This window comes from Gallus gallus, chromosome 5 (genome assembly GCF_016699485.2).
Source record: "Gallus gallus isolate bGalGal1 chromosome 5, bGalGal1.mat.broiler.GRCg7b, whole genome shotgun sequence".
In the NCBI taxonomy this organism is placed as follows: domain Eukaryota; kingdom Metazoa; phylum Chordata; class Aves; order Galliformes; family Phasianidae; genus Gallus; species Gallus gallus.
The window spans coordinates 8,321,750-8,340,343 of record NC_052536.1 but is presented as its reverse complement, the minus strand read 5'-3'; the positions used below and the strand labels follow the sequence as shown (position 1 = coordinate 8,340,343).

The 18,594-nt window shown below is 37.2% G+C and overlaps 1 long non-coding RNA gene across 1 annotated transcript in view; it reads left to right on the top strand.

The window, feature by feature from the left end:
• The window catches only part of LOC107053374, a 282,583-nt gene that overhangs the window by 80,937 nt on the left and 183,052 nt on the right, over window positions 1-18,594 (top strand). Inside the window, exon 3 of the long non-coding RNA XR_006939426.1 lies at window positions 18,513-18,590. This is a non-coding gene — a long non-coding RNA (uncharacterized LOC107053374). The remainder of the gene's footprint in view (window positions 1-18,512; window positions 18,591-18,594) is intronic.

The following is an 18,594-nucleotide window of genomic DNA, read 5'->3' as shown; positions in this document are numbered from 1 at the left end:
GTAAGGAAGGAGGGTCGTTATGGCCTGTAAAAAAAAAAAAAAATTGTTATTAATATTTTGTAAGTGTAAATGACAGCCTAGATTGAACCTGCAATCTTCTAGAATCTGATTGCTGCATTTACTAATGATGTTTTAATACTGTACTCATATTTTACAAATACTGACAATTTGAAAGATGAAATGGTAAGCATGATGATGTTTCATTCTTATTTTGTAGACAACTAACTAAAGTGGCCTTGATTAAATTTTATAGAGGGGTACTGCAAAACATACACTGCACTGTGCTAATGAATCAGCAGCAAAAGTCCTGGAAGACTCGTCTGGGCTTTACCAGAAATTTTATTCTCTTCCATGGGTTAATTCTTTGTTTTATGGGAGGAGTGGATACATCTGGGCTGAATGAAGCAACATGTGATCTGGATTATAATTTATATGAGTGGACTATTTCATATTTTGAAGACAAATTTAGTGAGTGTGAAAGAAGCTTCTGTGGCAAACAGCCAGCAATGAAATATGTTGATGTATCCTAAATATGTATAGCACAAGAAGATTTTATTTCATGTCACTGAGGTGTAACCAATATAATTAACTTCTGCTGTTGATAGAGCTTAAGCTCAAGGTCTAGAAATTTGATCTTCAGTACTTAAGAATCTTAATGAGCAAGCCAGCTCAATTGGCTGTCTCAGCTTGTTATAAAATATTTGCTGAAGGAGCAAGCTGCAACAAATCAGAGATTCTTTCTTGACAGAAGTCAGGAATTAATAGATCATCCTGAGATGTGACTGTGAAAAAAACTTTGGAGAACTATTTCTGTTCTGAGAGATATATGGGACTTCATTGTGAAGTTTTCAGGTTCGCAGAGCAGGAATCATTATAACTTACAGAGTCAGTGTACTTCTCTGCAGTTCTCTAGACAGTTATTTGCTTGCTACTTCATAATAACATTCTTGAGACGAGCAGTTTCATATTTTCTGCAGCTGGAAAGAAAATAGATGAACAAGCATTGATTCTTTTCATCCCCACTGATTTACTCTGTGAAAGGCTTAGAAGAGGTTTACATGTATTTATCCGTTTTTGCGGACGTACCACGTATTGAGTTTTACACATCAATTAATATAAACACCTTGCAACATGCCAGCATGAAAGCATTCTTTGATAGTGTCAGGGTAGATTTGAGACTGACACATTTCTAGGACTGTGCTGAAAATACTCTGTCATATGTATTCCATTAAAAAATAATAATCTTACGTGCAGAGAAGATTTTTGTTTATCTTCCATTGCAATTTTCTTCTCTTTTTCTATAAAAACGATTTTAAAATACTTTAGGAAATCCTTGAGATGTTACAGAGCAGTATAAAACAGACTTGAAAATCTAACATATGTGCTCTTCTAAGGAGCTAATGACTGTGTAAAGAAAAAATAGCTTTTTTCTGCTTTTCCCCCACATGCTGAAATTCAAAGCATAAAAAACTTAGTTCTGATAATTCCTCAGATCTCAGGCAATATTTGCCCCAAAGTTAACTATAATTAAAACAAAACTGATCACAAACACAAATTTGCTAGCTATCTTAAGAGATGAAACATTTATTCTTGTAATCCTTCGGGAAAAATAGTTAATGTAATTTCTAATACAATTTGGATGAAATACTGTGGCAAAAATCATTGGCCTGGATGATAGTAGTTTTTTTTTTTAATACAAATGAGCAAACCACTTGGAACCTTTTGAGCATATTGGAACGATCTAACAAGTTTTGTAGAAGACAGGAGATGTTTGATGATAACTAGATGTAGCTGGCCAATTCTATTGAGATTTAATGTGTAAATCCCACGAGGGATTTTTGTTCATGTTGTGGAGTTTCCTGCTATTTTGCAGGTTGAATCTTGCAATCCTGGTATTTATTTCATATAGGTAGTCCTGAACCTCTGTGACACTTGATACTTCACCATTTTGGATCCGTATAGAACGTCTAATGTAGTCGCAATTTGACTAACGTGCCTGTAAATGTTAATGTAGATTCCACCAACTTCAGTTGGAGGACCTATTTAATAATTTGTGATAAAGTTCCAGCACAGTGGTTGGGAAGAGCTTGGCTAACTTCCAAATTCATCAGAGCTGATTGCTAATTAAATTAAAATAGGACCTAATGGGACCCAATAAGGATGCTAATTGAAATTAAAATAAACATTTGCTGTGAGGATTGATGAAACTATGAAATGTATTCCTGACAAATAATTTTGATAAACTGTGTTTTAGTTGTTCAGTTTTAAGAATAAGTCCCTGTTTGCTTTTGGAAGTCAAACCTTGAGATGTTTGTACAAGACAAAATGTGCTGATGGCATGGCTTCAGACAGTGACAAATTTCTGAAATAGCTGTTACAGTTTATTTGAACTGTCTGAGCTGATCTGATGCTTTTACTACGTAAGGACTTCTATATCTATTGGAATGGTCTTATCTTTATATTTGGTATCTTATTGTGATTATTCTGCTTTTGAGCTGACAGACTTTGCAGACTTGCATCCTTTCTCAAAGAGAAACTGCGGTGTTTTAATAGCCTCAAAACTGGTAAACACTTCCCATGTTGTCCCTGCATTTCTCAGGGACTAGTAGCCATATGCTCATTAAAATACTGGTACCGGTTGTGCTATTGTTGTCAACCAGAACAATCAGTTTTCTTATGGAAGTCTGTCCTAAGTTAGACTTTTAGTCATATTAACTGTATAATATAATTCATCTTCTGGGTAAATTTAGCTTTGTTCCCCAGGCAGATCCTGTCTTTCAGCATCAAAAATCTCTGGCAAATATTATCAAAAAGATGCATTTCCTCTGAGCTGTTACTCTGTTTACAGTCATTCCTAATTTAATTAACTCAGGTTCATAATGCCTGTCACAAGTGACAAAAATAATTCTGAAATTTGGACTGTGGGGCTTTGTGTGGAATACATACCTTCAGGGGATTGTCTCAAAAACATTTGGGGTCATCATTTATTGTGTCTGAGTCTTAATAGCGTGCCAGGTTTTGTGAGGTTTCAATTGTGATATTTGAATGACGTAGGAAACAAAGAAAAAGAAATGATTCAATTTTTACTGTTTTCAGCCAACAGTGTAGGAACACTTTGCACTGGGGGCTATAAACATGCTAATTACAGTATATACCATGAAGCTGGTTAAACAGTAGTAGGTTACATTTCTAAAACTGGGTGAAAGTTGCTCATGCATACAAGCAATTAAAGAAACCAGTGAAACTGGCATGCTCACATAGAATAAATGCTCACTTGTGAGCTGTTTTTTTTTCCTCTAATTCGGTAAGAATTTTTCTGAGACCATTTGTGTATGCAATATGTGCATTTTTCGGGTGCTGATACGACTGTAATGTTTGAGCTATGTGGCTAAAAAGATAAAGTCTTTCATAAGCAAAAATATGAGGATCTAATTTAAACCACTTGCTTCAGACACTGCTATCAGCTGTAAACATGTCTCATGAAAAAAACAAAGTCTGTGCTGATGTTCAGTGGAGTTCCTTCCCACACTGAGAAGTTCCCAGTCTCAGGAGCGGAACTGATGTTTCCTGCCTGTTTATGCTTAGCACTGCAGTTCAAATTGCCTGGCTCTGTGATAGGAGATTCACAGTGAGGGAGTGTCTCACATGAAGAAATGGCTCAGGACACTTGGTTCTTTTGGGAACATCGAGGTTCAGGTGTGCTGCAAATAGCTGCAGCTCTCTACTGCTGTGGAAGGAGTGTAATGCCCACACACCCATCTTCTCTCTAGGTTTTGCTGGAATCTTTCCTAAGTGAATTTTCTTAGAGGTGACTGATGTACTGCTATATGTTGGTTTTGCTTCCTACTACTGAAGGCTGAATAAACTGCTGTCTATAATTACACTGCACAAGGCTGCTCCAGAAGTAATGCCTCCTGTTTCATTATGTTGGCCCACAGTGTCAGAAGTGGATGTTGCTGGGTTGGCAGTGGAGGCTGAACCTTCCCGCCAAAATTCCCTTACATCTTGCTGCTGTGTGGCAGATGGCGGCAGAGGGGAACTCTGACAAAATGGCATCAGGTATGGAAGTATGGATGGACCAAAGGCCAACGTAATTAGATAAAAGGCATTACCTTTGGAGAAGCCCTCATAATTCAGTTACAGTTTCTTTTCCTAAGGTTTTTCTGTCCTTATTCTGGATCTTCTATTACTATTCTCCATGCATGCGTTTGCTAATGATAGTTATTCCTAAATAATGATTGATTATAAAACCTGATTTATTTTCTCCGTTATTTGATATATGGGCATGTATATATAGGCATGTGGAGTAATTACTGGCTGTAGGTGGATGTGAAACTGCAGATTTCAGTTCATGAACCACAGATCACCTGTGAAGTAAATTACCCACGTGCAGCTTCTAAATCTTTCAGAATAGCTGCATTTGAAAATGTCCGGCTTTGGGTACTGCCCTTAGAGACTCAAATCTTGCTCATCTGCAATGTTGAGTAGCTACAGAAGGATTTTTTTTTTTAATGAAGATAACTTAAAAATGAGTAAGTAGTATTGTGAAAATGGTTATATGAAATTAAGTTAGTAACTTTGGGGTGAATTTGCTCAGTAACACACTTGTGTTTCTATGAATTGCTTATATTTCTGAGAAGCACGTGCCAAAGTGCTGACCCTTTAATCAAACCACATCATGGTTCATGAGCTCCAGATCACAAGTATTCTCATGTGAGAAATGTGCAAGCTACTTGCTGTGGCTTCCAGTGCAGTATGGGAATCAGTTAGAATATACTTCACAATCTGTAACTATGGGAAGTAGTGAAAGGAACTTCATTTAAATTACTTTCCAGGTAGTGTAGTAAGTGGAGAGAAGGTTTGCAGATACTAAGAAATGGTTTCTAGGCCTGCAATATATTAATAGGGCAAAGAGGAATTTATCATGGATGGTTTGAGATGCTGTCTCTTTGGAGTATTAAAAATAATAATAATAAAAAGAAGTTAATGAAAGCACATTACAATGGTGCAGTGACGTGCTGCCTAAGGGCATATGACCCAGATAGCCCTTTGTTTTCCTGAAATATGTGATTTTGTGTTTCACTAAATCAGCCCGTTTACCTCATGAGGAACTGTTTCAGTGAAAAGCAAGTATAGTTAGTGAGAGAAAATTGAACTGTTTTAAAAGGACAGACAAGATGATCTTGTGTGAGTTCCATAGTAAATGCTTGAACTTAAGTAAAAGGTGAATTTAAAATGAGTAACAAGAAAAAAAATAGAAAACACCAGCAAGCCCTGGTGTTTAATATATGCTGATGACCACTGAGAAAATTTGCTCAGGTTGAGTGATTTCCATTAGTCAAAAGCTGGATCCAGGCAAGCATACCCAAAGTTTTTTTTTTTCTGAAGAACAATTACATGAAGGGTATATCCACTCAGATGAGTAACTTTGGTCTGAGTATTCCAAGATGAGAATGCTGGGAGCTAAGGCAGAAAAAGTCTGACTGCCAGAGCATTAAGATGGTGAAAGGGCTAACATCTGAGATGTGGCTTCTGTGAGGATGCTGCTTTTCTCTATTCAGGGTAAATAACAACGTAGTGCTCAAAGGTATTTTGAGCCTTCATCACTTTTCTTTCAGTTACCAAGTGAACTACTCCAAGGCCCTGAGCCATATGAAAGTGCAGCTATACCAGCCACCACCATGCTCAGTGCTTTGTGAAGTTCATGTGCCTCCTACAAAAGACTCGAGAGAACTATGAGCTTATGCCCAAAGGCAAGTAGAAAAACACTTAAATGTTGGAGTTTGTAAGAGCATACCTGAGCATAAATCAGGTATTCTATTTTCCTTGCAGTGCATATGAATTGATTATGGCTCTGTAAACAGGTTTTCTAGTTGGCCTTGGGCCAGCTCTATTGGCTGATGTGCCTGTAGAAACATCCTTGCACATTTTAGGAACTCTAATGCTATTGTAATAGGCTGCTGAGGGATGCTCTTTAATGGAGTGAGGGGAAAAGCAAAAGTTGCAATGCCATTCCTTTGCCTACTATATATATACTTACCCATGCTGAGCTAAGTGCAATTGATCCCATGGAGTCTTGTGGTAAAGTGAAAAATGACAGGGAGAAATCATTACTATGACAACCCCACAGTGAGCAAAGGGAACATATGACTCACTGCAGCATTTTGAGTTCAGTGAGTCAAATCCATAAGCAGCTGGCCTTTTTGTTTTTCTCGACGGGTGAAATGGAGTAACAGTCCATTTATGCTCTGGAGACTGTCTGATGTGTTTATAGGGATAAGTACCCAGTGTGTGTGCCTCGCCATAACTTTTTCTTCTAAGCACATACAGCAAAAAATGTCAGCAATAAGGTCATAGAGTTTGTATTTTTCCCACCCCCCCATTTCTCATTTTTCCTGGAGACTTCCTTTTCTGCATTTTGGGGCATCTAGAACTCTTTCCCTCTGTTCATTCTCTGTTGTCCTATTTTATCCATAGCTCAAGTGATGGAGGCTCTGAGCATTTGTCAGTGAGCAGCAGATGGCACACAAGGGGGCAGCTGCAGACAGTTTACGACAGGAAGCTCTGAGGCAGCCACCATTTCTTTGTTATCTGCATGGCAGAATGTCTTAGCAATATGCAATGCAGATAAAATACTGACAAATGGTTTGTATACTTGCCTTAAGAAGCTGCCACTTGATATGTATGCACCTAGAATCCTGTGTGACTCTTTCTTATGTTGAAAACTTCTCCTTATACATTACATCATTCCAACCATAATGATTCTATGATCGTGATAAATGTAGCACAGTTTTTCATTTACATTCTTACCATTCACTTGCCATACCTTAGAGATCAATAAGCACGCTGTTATAGATGAGAGCCCCTTAATCTTACTTCCTGAAAGCAGTCTTTACCTTTTCTCAGGCGACATCCTCAGCCCAAAGATAGTTGTTTAATACCAAATGGAGCAAAAACAAATAGATACTTTAAGACTGCTGTTGATTACTGTCACAACTTGCCTTTCACCTGACTTAGCTCTTTGTGTAACAGTCACTGTGGTCAATTTGCAATCACAGAAGTACTTGCTTTGAGGTACTACCTGTAGACTCACATTCCAGAGTAGAGCAACTTCGTGCTGAATAAAGAAACCCATCAATATATTCTAGGTTTTATTCCTTTTCAAATGGAGACCTGCACTGAAACACACGAACAGGATTACTTTATCTGCTGCTCTCCCATGAATTAAGTTTATACGTGATTTTTTTCTCAGGGCGCAGGCAGTAACCTTTATATAAAGAATCCTTTAATGGGGAACCTACTTCAGATGCTTAACGACTCTTTCATGTGAGCACAGATATTTGCAAAACAGGTTAAAATCAAGTTTGTAAAAACTGAATTTGTGGTCAAAATCCAGACACTCTAAATCGTTGCAAGGAGAAAATTAAACTGCAGTGCCTTTATCCTGAAGAAATCCTGGAAAGCTCTCTCTAAGGTCAGATCAGGGCTAACTGCACTGGTGGCACTAAATGTTTTGCAGCCTCTTATATTGACAACTGCATCCACCTGTTGTGTAGGAGTCTGGTAGGTAAGGCACATCACAAGTTGCCTGTTTTTAATGTGAAATCCTACTGAGAGATGGGAACAGAAGAATTCTTCAGTTGAGAATAGTGTACCATGACTGGACAAGCTCCTGTTATTGCCTCTGATGTATCTGGCCAGACCTGCTGTCTGAGATGGGATGTGAGTGAGTAGATCACTTTCACACCTGATCTGATTTAGTGATTGCTGTGAAAGTACACCAGGATATCTGAGGTGATAGCAAGTTCACTGCAGCTTTCCCTGCTGTATGTTGTAGAACTATTTCTGGACAAATTTGAAACAGTGGTAATCATACATCATGTGGAATGCTCTTCCCTTTAGCTTTTTGGTAGCTCTTTGAAAGTGAGTAAATTACTTAATGAAATTCTAATTGGGGACAAAAGCACCAGAGAACTTAATGCTATTCTTTTTCCCTCACTGGGGTCATAGAAAATGATATTCAAATGTGATCTAATTATCATTTAATAGTTCTGCTGCCTAATTTTTGTCAACCTTGCCTATGCAAGTATGCTTACTTAACAATAAAAAAAGCAAAATAGTAGATGAAACTTTTTCATAGTGCGATTCACACCTCTGCAATAAGAGACTGAGATTCTCATGCTAAGCTAATCCTTCACTGGGTGTTCAACAGGATGCCTAATAGACATACAGTGCAGTAGCCTAAATGGGAATTATTTTCTCCATTTACTATTCTGAAAGTAAATGAGTTGTTTTCCAGTGAATATGGGATTCATCTGAAATCTGCGTGCAGGGTCCTTTTTTGCATAAAGCAGGTCAAATCCTGAATTATTCATGGTTTGCTCTCTCTCTCTCTCTCTCTCTCTCTCTCTCTCTCTCTCTCTCTCTCTCTCTCTCTCTCTCTCTTTCTCTCTCTTTTTTTTCTTCACTGGTTGGCTATCCTGGAAAGGGAGGCAGACAGAGTTTATTCCACAGACATACTCTTCTTATTGCAATAATGGGAACATTGCACTGGCAATTATGGTTTTACTAATTGTATATATTCATTTACTTAATCTTCAGAAGAATATTTAAATCTGATTTGCAGTTTGGCACTGTAGTTGGGTTATGAATCGTAAGCAGGAAAGAGGTCAGTTCTGTTTGTGTGACCTTGTCCCTGATTCTCTATTAGGTCCCTGAGAGGTTCCTTCTGAAGCAAGCCTCCATCAATTTTAAATAATTTGAACAGTTTACAGATGTTATGCTTGAACACTGCTTATATGGATGCTCAGGTGGAAGGGAAAACTTGTGCAAAGACTTCCAGCCCTGTTATTGGTTGCATCATGCTATTACTATTAATGTTTTGTTTTATTGCCTCATTTATAAAATCATTAATGATGTTCTGTCAAGCTAATCCTGACTTCTAAACTTAAATAACTGCTCTGTATTCTTCTGCTTGGTTTATTTTTGTGGGATTATTTTGTTGTTGATTTTGTTTGTTTGTTTTACATTAAGAGAGAGTCTTATTCTCTCTTCACACGGAGTATAGAGCCAGATTCAAAATGGTTTGGAAGGAGAAAGAGATTCTCTTCACTGGTTCAATCAGATCTGAGATTATGGTTGTTACTAACAAACCGTAGAGCTTGAACACATCAGCAGCGTATTAATCCCAATTCCAGATCATTATCTGTCTGATGTGATTTTCTTTAACTTATTTTACACCTAAAGTAATGGAGGTTTAACAAAATCTTTAGATTTATGGGGTTTTTTTTGACCTATTTGATGATTTCAGTATGTGTAAAAGTAAAACGGCTGACAGTGGGTGAGACAAGTGGCAAGTGATTATACAATGCCATGATTAATTGCGTAAAGTTCAGTGAATTTTATTAATTCCTAAACATGCAGATCTGAACATAACCCAGCAAGGAATTTGTTCAGTAAAATTAATTTTGCATATATGTAAAGACAGAAATAATTCAATTCATATAACATTATTCATAGAAATCAGGCAGTTGTTACTAATCATTGCCAATGTTATTAATATAAGATCTTTTATTATTTGACAGGAACAGATGCTGAGGCTGCATATAATTAGTTCCTGACTAATTGTTGAGCATAAGCAGTTGCAAAGATGGCAACCACATACCAATTTCTGTGGTAACTTCTAAACCTTTGAAGCCAAACTTTGTATTTCAATGTAGCCAAAATTTCTAACAGTTCAATTCATTATACCTGGAGTTAATATGACCTCGTGACACTATGCCTAGATCCTTTATGGGAGCAAAGTCTGCTGAAATTGGTGTTAGTGTGCTCAATAACGCATGCCATCTGAAACTATGGGAACCCGCACTTCATAAGAATAAGATGCCTATGACATTACTCTGTTGTTACTCTGTTTACTCCCCATAGAACAAATGCTTTATTCATGAAGGAAATTTTAAAAATAAAAACAAGTAACCAAGTCTCTTGGTTGCTATGGGGTGGTAGCATTAGCAAATGAGCATCACTCTACTGCTTTGGTGAAAGACAAGGAAGTACATGGCTCATCGTTTAGTAAAGCACAATTGTCTCTTTCAATAAGTTTTGAGGCTTCTGCTCAAGAAGCTTGAATTCATCCATTGAATCTCATCATATTAGATAGGTAAACTCTTATTTTCTCACTGAGAAAATACTGCCTCTTAAGGTAACTGGCTGAATGAGCACCAGATTGTGTTCTGTGAGTCATAATTCACATCTTCCCCCTGTTGTGCGTGTTATGGCAGTTATCTAATTTTCTGCCTTAAAATTATTTTTATTATGCCTCACGTGTTAGTAAAAACGTTCCTTGCATTGGCATTTGGGAATGTTCTCCCTTTTCTTCATAAATAATTTATCAACTATGTTTTTGTTTGCATGGCTTTCATTATGCCTCCCAAAAGATTTTTAGAGAACCCTGTTTTGCTTAAGAAACACAAAAAGAAGATGAATGAAGCTTAATATTTGACCATGAATTTACTTTAAATTTGTCAGACAGCTTTCTCCTCATACTGTAGCCACTGGCACATTCTTAATAGTGCCAGTGGGAAAACAAAGAAGTTAACTCATCTAATCTTCTTATCATCTTGCAATATGCACTGGAAACCAGAGAGAGGAAACTAGCTGAATACCTTTCCTAGGAAATTTTGGGAGTATGTGATAGCAGATCTTAAACTTCACATTATTTCACTCAACTTTGAGACTTCTTTGACCCTCAGATATGACTGACTCTCCCTGGCTGGTGTGTCTTTGTGTCCTAATTTATGAAAGTTCCAATACATATTAATCTCATTGAACTCCTTCATGGCTGCTGTGCATACGTTTTTGTCACTATGGGGAAGTACTATAAGCACTGATGCCCCTGGCTCTTTCTGCACGTTGGGAAGACATCTGAATGCGTGAAGAATTATGTATCTATTCAGAAGAGAGTCACTGTTTTCTAAAGACTTATCAAGTAACATAATCACTCTGGCATGGACTTCCTACTGGCCTATATTCCTTATTATGGCATAAATCCTCACTTTTTACCAGGGGAAAGCTGAAGCGTTTATTTGTCAAACCTTGTAGTAGGGACTGGTGTCAGAGCAATGCTCAAAACTGGGATGTCTTGTCAGTCAGATTGACAGGTGCCACATCTCCTCACAGGAATCACATAGGAGGTTGTGCTGAGCATGTCAAAATGGCACAGTCTGACGCTAATGTCTATGATGAAGAGAGCTGGATTGAAAACTGCAGTTGCAAGAGGTGAATAATGTTTTGATTGAAAATTTGCATTGTTGCCTGCGTGTGACGAACTGTATGCAATGGAGTGCATCATTGTTTTTTTTTTTCTTCTAATAGAAACAATTCTGAAGTCATGTTATTGTTATGCTGTTCAGGCTGCTTGGCCTGTGGGGTGAAAGAAGACTGTCTGACAGAAAGCTCTGAGCATGCACAATGTGTGCCTAGGATTGGCAAGCAGCATAAACTTCACTGTGGGTAAAGATACTGGTCCATTACAAGAGTGAAATAGTACTGCTTGTCAGGCATGTTTATCTAAATGGCCACACTGATTTGCTAGAGAATTTTGTTATTCTAGAGCACTCAATGTAGTTTGGGAGCTCTGAGAGATTTAGAGGCCTAATACGATGTGGTATCAGTATTTAATGGTATCTTTCCAGTTGTACAGTAGATGCGATTCCTGAAGGACATGGAAGGAATGCCCATAGCTTTCTCCATCTGCAACCAAACAGCAATTAGAGGAAATATTGCTTAGTGTTGTTCAATGTTTCCACATTTCAATTTTTTTTTTTTCTCTTCAGTGTCTTCCACAATCCTGCTGCATTATGGCACTTGGCCTCAGATTTTATCTGTGGTTCTCTTTCAGCCTTCTACTTCAGTTTTTCTTGTATGCTCTAAGAAGAGATAGATTTGCGCTTCCTGGATGTGGTTCTATGAACTTTGATAGCATTGTTTTGAACAACATTCCAGATCTAGATTTGCCAGTTTTGTCTTGTAGCAGGGACTGTGAGTGCAATGCAAGTCTTAGAAATTTCGCAACCAGTCATTTGAATTCAGGAGGATTATTAAGAATAACTCACCCAATGGATCATTAATATTGATCACCTTTCAGGAGACCTCAGACTTAGAAGTAAGATAGTCACATAAACTGTGCAAGAAAAGGAAAAAATCTAAAATAATCAAATTAAAAGAAGAATAAAAATTCTTCATAAGCGCCCTTAAAGTTAAATATTGAAGACAGAAGTTAAATGATAATTTGGATGAACTGTGAGATATTATTGGCTTGTTTTTAATTAAAATTCTTATGGAGAGTATAAAGTCATGGAAGCATGCCAGACTTGAAAGCCTGGGAAACTTGATCCTTTGTTTACTCACAGCGCAGGAGCATTACAACAGAGCAGTTTCCTGCTTCTTATCTCCTCGGTATTCCTTGATATGAGGTTTAAGATACAAGCTCGTTTCTGGTGACTGCCTCAAACCAAATTCTATCTGTGAAAGAAGGAGATGAGGAAGGATAGTCTTTCCAACATATCTGCTTAAGTGGCTAAAAAAGCTGCTGGTTCCTTGGGTGGTAGGAACTACTTCCTTTGCTGTGGGCCTGTGGACTGTGCTGCAGTAGGCCAGGATTATCAAGAAATTGGAGATTTTTAGTGCATTAAACTGTTTGGGCAATCACATCTGAGCTGCCCTTTAGATTCCTTAATTACAAAATGCTCGACTGCAGCCTTTACAGGGCATTTTGTTCTGTGTATTTCAACACATCTCTGGTGGCTTCACTGCTGGTAAATTCACCTTACATCGGTCGAAGCTGTTTGGCAGAAGTAAAGATGGGAAGCTGGTGATGTTTTATCTTTGACGCTGCGCATGTAAATCACTGTAATTTGGAAACTCTTGTGTTAGAGTTGATTTATTGCATTTTCCAGATTTTAAAATGTCTTGAATTTTTATAGCTCCCTTGAATAATGGCATGTAATTTTTGCATGTCAGAGGCTTGGGATCTATTCAAACCAGCAATCTGATAAATTCTAAGTTTAAGTAAATAAAAGGGGAAAAAAACAACTTGTGTTTTAGCAGTTCTCCTCTTCATGTGGTTTAGAGCTTATCTAGCTTTGCCTAACTGCTCAGCTTACATCCAGGACAGAAAAAGAATCAAAAAAGATTTTCTAGATAGCCTGGTACGATGTGAACACAACTTCTACGTTGGTCGTGCTTTAAATCAAAGCTCTTGTAAGAGGAAATTCCTGATGGTGTTAATTTGTTTATCATGTGCATAATTGGGATTGTATGGTTCCATGAGAGGCATCTAGAGCTACAACTGATGCAGTAGGAAACTTGGGGCCTTCTAATATATAAAAGTTTGTGCCTGCATGTGTGCCCATGAATACATGCATGCAAAAAAACCCCCTCTTTCATGCAAACAGATTCCATGTCCGCTTACATAATGCTGTGTTACTAAATACATTTTTTAGTCCACAAGACTGAAACAAAAACATTTCAGTATTTTTTTAAATAAAGCTCTCCTTTTAAGAATGGACACTGACTGTAGAATCATTGAATCATTCAGGCTGCAAAAGACCTCTAAACCCACCAGTCCAGCCTATCCAGATCTCTCTGCAGAGCCTTCCTACCCTCAAGCAGATCAGTACTTTGTCCCAATGTGGTGTCATCTGCAAGCTTACCGACGATGCACTTGATCCTTTTGTCCAAACAACTGATAAAGATATTAAAGAGATATCCTATTAAAATCACAAGCAAACACATTATAAAATGAAATGTCATTAAAAAAAGAGAAGTCCTGACGTTTTCATTTTATTACATGTAAAAATTGTCTCAAATTGTTCACATTATAATATTTTTTTTATCAGTATTTCAAAGGGACTTACAGGCAGGTAGATTTATCTTCTGATTTTAGTTATATTTGTGGCTCACTGGATGGCAATGTGAATTTGTAAGTACGAGTTTCTGTGGTTCCAATTAATTGGGATTTCAGGCTTTAGTACTTGGAATCAAATCTGTTTAAATAGCTTAACTTCCCTAAGATGTTAGAAAATGCTAGCTGTGTGCTAATAAAGGCTAGATGTTTGATTAACAGGTTTTCAAGAAAGTATAACGTTAATATTTTTAATATTTTCTGTGGTTTTATTGAGGTATAAAGTCTGACGTATTATAATTGGAGCATAAGATCAGAATTTTTTTAGCTGCACTTTAAGAAGTGCTCTGAAAATTATCTGTCTTCAATAAAACTGGGTTAGTACTGTGGAGGAAAAATACATGTCTATAAATATTTAGGTTTATACAATCAAGATAAATTATAGATTGTAAATGTTCTGAGTGTCCTCTTGTACTTCATCTATATTCAAAACTACTTTTCCCATACTGACAGAACACCAGCATTTCCAGTATCCAGCTACGGATCTCCACCTTTTCTACTTTTTTTTTTGGTGGACATTTGTGTACGTTTAAGTATGAATGGTTTAAGTGCATAATTTAATGAGACTGCTAGGAGGCAGACCCAAGTTTGGAACTTCTGTACGAACATCTAGTTTGTAAACTCTTGGGAACAAAGTCTGTTATAAAAGCTTTTGTTACTGATATGGCATAATGTTGGTTTTGACTATTTTAGAAGCATCCCTTTCATTAGAGTAAAATGAAAAAAATTATATAACCAATCAGCTACAGAATGCAGTCTAATTCTTATTTAATATCTAGATTTTAGTGCAGAATAAAATCATCCTAGTTGTGTAGTTTTTCCATACCTGCTGTATCTGTGACAAAATCTGAAAATCTTAAGAAGATTGTTCAGATAAGCATATTCTACTGGGATATAGAGAAAGTATCTATACTGAAAGCTAAGCAGATCACTGTTTGAAATACCTTTTTTTTTTTTTTTTTTTTTTTTTTACTTTGCAGAAGTTCAAAGGTGTTTGTATAGACAGGCGTTTTGGTATGAGCCTATCTCTTGAAATTCATGATATCTTTTCCTCTCCTACGGAAATAGATGTTTTCTCCCCTTTCACACCGCATCCACCAGCCTGCAGGCATATGGTCTCTACATGACTTGTTTCTAAAGCAGTATAGTCAGTGTTGCCCACCCCAAAGGGTGTGTGAGGGGAATGCAGTGAGGGCAGTCTAAATCTAGTGGAGAGAAAGGAGAAAGAGAATAATCTTGATAGCTGTTCCCATCCATTTTCTTTTCCCTCCACCTCCATAATGAATATTAAAACATTTAACCATCAAGAAATGATGACTGCTGAGGGTTGTCTTTCCTAATATACAAGAGCTCTTTTGTTTTTGTAGAGGCATAATGATTTTAGGAAACTTGCTTATTTCAGATTAGCAATGAGGAACTGAAATAGGAATGGGCAGTGGCGTTTAGGCACTTAGTGCGGTGTTCTTTATTGGTACAGCTCAAAACTGTCTTTCATACTGATACAAGCTGTGACGTTTGCATGTCAGCATTTGAGCTAAGTGTTCTAAGGAGAAGCTTTGCTTGAGTGCTATGGTTGTTGGCTTTTCTGTTTCTGAAACCTGGCCAAGTATTTTGGGGGAAGTTTGGGGACTTTGGTGGAATGACTTGAATGAATTAGTGGGAACAGTTCTGAATTCTGTTGCCCTTCTACATCCCAGTCCTTTGCCAGAAAGTCCTGCACCAAGAGAGTGAGTTGTGTGCCAGTACTTCTGCTAATGTCATTCACAGATTACCATTTAAGCTGGTACTAATATGTACTGCAGTGGACTTAGACATCAGGGTTGCATGCGTATATGCTGATATGCTCTGATGTAAAGGCAGTAATTTCCTGCAAGGGGGTGAGATGGATCGCTGGGAACCTAGTATTCTTTGAGAGTAACACGAATCCATAGCAACTGTTTAGTTGGAAAGTTCTTAAAATATTATTCAAGATGACACGATAGCATAGATTTCTCATATGTTCACTTGTGAATTAAAGAAGAATAAAGGAAGGAGGATGTGGAGTAAGGGGGAAAGAGCTGGAGCAAGATAGAAAATGGAATGCTGCTAAGTACAAACGCTGGTAGTGGCAGAGGTGACGTGAGTGCACTTTGATAATTGACATTTATGGGTTGTGAAATATCTGCAGAAAATCTCAGAGAAAACATTGAACCAAGAATCTCACAGTTTTGATAATCTGTGAACAAAGCATCCAATACCCTATGGTTTAGAAAAATAACTATGCTTCATTGCATAATACTGATCTAATGATGAGCTGACTTTTAAATTATACGACATGCACTTTTGATAAATATCTATGCAGACAGAGAGATTTTTAGTATGAATTTCAAATTTTCAGTATCTTTGTATGTCTTCCCATCCTTGTCCCTGTCTAATTCATGTTGCCTCTTTCCCCACAGTGACTTATTTCTTATTAAAGAAGATACAAGACTCAGATTCACATAGGTCTATCTCCTTGGAGAGGTTAAAATAAGGACAAAATAAGTGGAAGGATTTTTTTTTTCCAAACTGAATAGCAGCCAGGCTTATATTAGCAATTGCAATTTCCCAGATACTTGCTGTTGTGAGCTGTTGGCTGTCTGGATCCATCAGATCCATGGATATCCTGAATAATTATCAGGAATAAAATTAAGAATATTTCTAATCAAATACTGGAGGAAAAAAAAAGGAAAAATAAATATACCTTTTCATTTAGGTTTCTAGGTCATTTTTTCTCTTGGTATGCCAACTTCCTCTTTATTTCGTAGTAAAATGAATTCATTTTCCCTTATCTCCTTATAGTTAATCCTAATGTTATAATTACGCTTCTTTTAGATGCCTCTAGACAAATCTTAGAGATTTGGATGAGAATCAAAGCTGTTATTGTTGAACTTAGTCTGTGGGAGCAGATAAGGCTTTCTAATACATGCTTTACCGATAACAAACTTGATTATTATTTTTTTTCAGTGCTAATTGTGTTTGAGCTCAGCTAGCTGGCCAGGAGGAATACTATTTTTCACTATTTACAAGAACTTTAATCCATTCCTTATTTGCTATCTGGTGAAGATTGCAATGAAATGATAGTTCTATATATTATCCTATATGTAGTAAATATGTCCAAGGGCACTACAGAGCTATGTAAAAGCTTTTGTGGAAGCTCTTAATTTATAGTGTCATAGAATCACCAAGGTTGGAAAAGACCTCTAAGATCATCCAGTCCAATTTAGGGTTTTTGTTCTCAGCTATTCCTGGTTTCTGCAGTAGGTTTAAAAATAGACGTATCTTCAGCCTTCTATTCATTTAGGAAATGCACAGTTCTGTCCCAGAAAGCAGTTTCATTCACAGACATAACAGCAGGAGGACCTTTTTATGTTCCTGTTGCTACATTCAGTATTATTTTGGAAACGTGTGGGAGTTATCTGGTTATGGGCATTTTGATGATACTGATTGAACGTGCCCAGTTCTGAGACAGGTTATGGAGTCTTGCTTATATACCCTTCAATGTGTCAGTCTTCCTTTGGTGTGGTTTGGAATCCTGCAGAGGCAAACAAGGCATTGAAATGCTGGCTCCTCTTTCTTGTGGCAAGAATAGAAATGAATGCAGAGTATACTATTCTTTATTTATGTTTGACATGGACAATACAAGCTTATTTTGTTCTCGCTTCCTAGTCATGTAGTTACTGCTGTATGTTTTTAGAAGAAAATTTTAGTTTAAAAAAATACAGCTGTCCTTCAAACTATGAAGCTGGAAAGACAAGAAAGACGAGAAAGCTGTTTATATTTAAATTTGTTAATGACGAAAAGCTAAAGGAATCTGGGATTAGGATGGTGACTAATGGAGAATAGCAGTTATATACTCCTACGGCTCCCACAGATTATTAAAAAGTGTGTGACTGTGGGCTAATAATCTGGGTCCTATGGGTTTGTGTTATTAAGCAAAAGAGTTCTGGGAAAGGGGAAGGAAACTTCTCTTTTCCCAAGACTTCAACTGCTTGCCACTGAGCCAAGCTTGATTTTGTTCAGTCCGGGTGTTGGCTTGGATTTCTGAAAAGGAAATCTTGGAAGCCTGCCTAGTTCATCAAAAATAATTTAAGGTGCCACCACAGTGCCAAGGGAGCTTCTCATTACTGTTTGGTATATTTTATGATGTTGGCACTCTTCCTGAACTAATCTGAGAACTGCAGACACAATAACACTTTGGAGTGCAGAAAAATAAATCTCAATGAAATTTCTTTATTCTTTCTTGGAATTTGGCATCATGCGTTTTCCTCAGTAAATACAACTGTACAGCCTTTTCTGGAAGCTAAATCCTTACTCTGAACAGCAGCATCATTATTTCAAATGTTTCTATGTAAAGCTAAAATATAGAAATTATCAAGAAATAGAAGAAAAATGTAACGTGAATGCTCTTATAAATGTCTAATCTCTATGGACTATCAGATGGGGATTTTAAAAACAGAGCTGAACTGCAGATTCTTAAATAAGTGACTATATGACAAAAAAAAATCCTTCTTTTTTTGGTTCATTACAGACACTTTACAACTGAGCTTGACAGTGAGAACTGCAGGAAATATTTAGGAGATGGGCAGATACATAGCTGCATCCCTAGGTAC